Below are 2701 nucleotides of genomic sequence, written 5' to 3'. Positions count from 1 at the left end.
GAGGGAGATGAACGTCAAACAGGAGGGCGGGGGCAGCCTAGCCAGGGTTAAGTCTGAACAAAACCCCTGGCCAGCAGGATTAGCAGCAGGGAAAGCAAGCTAGAAAGTGACCGAGGCGTGGAGTCAGCCTGCCTGGGTTTGGACTGTCACTTGCCCTCCCTGCATGAGCCCCGGGTGGTTCCTTCACTTCTCTGTGCCTCGGTGTCCAGACCTGTAAAATGGAGAGAACCACAGAGGGTTAAAGGAGACTGGGTGTGGGAAGGGGTTAGCGCGAGGCACGTGTGAAGGCAATCATTACTGCCTCCATCTGATGTAGGAAGCTGTAAAATCAGAAAGGCGGCCCAAGGCTGGCTGTGGTTCTTGGAGGGCTGGGGGCTGGGGATGCGAGGTGAGTCAGCCCGACCTGGGTCCTGCCCTCACAAAGCTGGCGGTGAGCAGAGCCGTGGACACTCTGCCATGTGACAAAAGTCGCTGTAACCCAAATGTCAGTGAAGCCCCGTTCCACGTGCTTCCCCCCAATGTCTGCCGCCTCCCTGGGGGGTGCAAGTCCCACAGCCACACCTGCCTTGACTCTCCACACCCCCCACATCCTCCCCCTGCCCGTCCTCTCCCTCTCCTGCCAAGTTCACGTGGAAATCAGTCCCTCTTCTCCACGCTCCCCAGAAACCACGTGGGTCCTTGCCTCCCCACACGAAGCCGACCTTCCAGAACGATCATGGAGGTGGGACGGGGTTTACATTAGAGCCACACGAGCCAGTGGTGACTGACGGATTCCCATTTCTACCAGCTCTGCCAGGGGCCACCCTATGACTCACCCCGCCCCCAGGCCTCTCCACCAGCAATTTCCCTCTTGCTTTCCTGGAACAGTTTGGCACCCTGCAGCCTTTGTGGCTGACCTCAACTCTGGGTCCCCTTTGCATTTCCAGAGAAGCCTCAGCTGTGCTGCTAGCCAGCGCCAGGGCTCACCTCCCACCCACAAAGAAGACTGAGTCCTCTCCTGGTAAGATACACGTGGCTCATGGCTCCCCCTCCCCCAGGAAAAGCCACTCCATCAGGTTTGGGCTGTGATGAAGAACTGTAGGCTTCCTCTGCCCCACCAGGATAGGGGTGAGCACAGGCTGCAGGGATGTGGGAGGGGGTGGCTAATGGAGTCTGGGGTCCAGGGAATTTTCCTGAGGGAGGATGCATCTCAGCAACGAGCAGTGGCTGGGAGAGGAGCAGGAGGCGGTGGGGGGTGGCGGGGGTGGCGGGGGCCGGGGCACAGGAGAGCTGCCCTGCCAAGAGGGCTCTCCTGGGCTGCAGGAACCTCTCGGTGCCCTTCTTCCCCCCGGGTGGAACTGGAGCTCTTTGCATTAGGATTTGTTTAAAAAAACAAAATTCAACTGAGTAAATTTTGAAGATCTTATTGGCTTTGTTCAACGATTCCTGAATCAGGCAGCATCCAACCTAGCAGATAGAAAGGAAAAAAAAGACTTTTACAGGCAGAAAGGGAGCGGGACAAGGCAGTTATATGAGACCCCAAAGCGGGTTATTTCTGGCAAAGGCACTTTCCTTTAAGGGATGGCAGGGGTGTGCCAGGCAGGTGACCTACCTAGTGCTGGTCAGGCAATTCCTGATCGACTAGTTTAAGATTCCATTTCTGGGAGAGCCAGGTTATGTCTTAGTTTGGTGACATGGGTCTTAGCATCAATGACTCCGTTTGGGGCCTGTTGACTTGTTTTCAACAGACCTTTTTTTGGTTATAAAAGACTAAAATTGAGGGGGGAGGGTATAGCTCAAGTAGTAGAGCACATGCTTAGCGTGCATGAGGTCCTAGGTTCAATCCCCAGTGCCTCCTCTAAGAATGAATAAATAAATACACCTAATTACCTCCCCCCTGCCACACACACAAAGACCAAAATTGAAGCCAAACAGGCAAAAAGTTAAACAGGCATTTCCTGGCTCCTGGGCTGAGATGTCCTGAGATCTAGGGTACCAGTGGGTCCGGGGATTCAAACGATGTTTTCCGCCTTTTGCTACATCTCCCCCACTTCACTCACGGTGGCTTAGTTGTTGTATGGCACCAGCTGTAGCTCCCGGCTTCCACCCCCTGCGGCCTCCCAGAGGAACAATCCAGGGATTTCAACAAAAATCCCAGCATGGTGCTGGCTTCGGCGGCTGCACACATGCTAAAACTGGAGCAATACAGAGGTTAGCATGGCCCCTGCACAAGGATGACATGCAAATTTGTGAAGTGTTCCGTATTTTTATCGCTATGCTGTACACCAGGAAGGAACACAACGTTGTACATCAACTATACGTCAACTGAAAACAAAACCGGGAAGTTTTGATTAGCATTTGATCTAAATGAGTGGCCAGTGGAATGCCAGTTATCGGCCTTCAGTCCTTCTTAACCACAGTATCTTTTGCTGAAAAATCTGTATTTAAGAATTGGAGGAACAAGGGAGAGTATGAGCTGTTTCTGGGTGTGGTGGACATCAATAAAAAGTAATAAAAAAAAAAATCCCAGCGGGGAGTCTCCCGGGCCTGGTTAGTGTCACGCACTCAGCTCCAAATCACTTGCTGGGCTGGGGTGTGGTTCCCTGCTTAGCCAAGCTGGGGTCCAAAGGCCGACCTCGGAAGGTGGGTAGTGATGTCAGCCAGTTGTGCCAGAAGAAGAAAGAAGGGATATTGGAAGGTTAAAAACAAGTGTCAGCTGCCT

At 53.4% G+C, this 2701-nt stretch overlaps 1 non-coding gene across 1 annotated transcript; it reads left to right on the top strand.

Moving 5' to 3' along the window:
- Window positions 1-2141: 2141 nt before the first annotated feature.
- Window positions 2142-2248, top strand: LOC116657682. Its single transcript, XR_004312878.1, has one exon. It is a non-coding gene; the product is annotated as a U6 spliceosomal RNA (small nuclear RNA).
- Window positions 2249-2701: the final 453 nt, after the last annotated feature.

Source organism: Camelus ferus, chromosome 18, assembly GCF_009834535.1.
Source record: "Camelus ferus isolate YT-003-E chromosome 18, BCGSAC_Cfer_1.0, whole genome shotgun sequence".
NCBI lineage: Eukaryota > Metazoa > Chordata > Mammalia > Artiodactyla > Camelidae > Camelus > Camelus ferus.
Note: the sequence above shows the minus strand (reverse complement) of the source record. Positions and strands in the feature narration are given on the sequence as shown.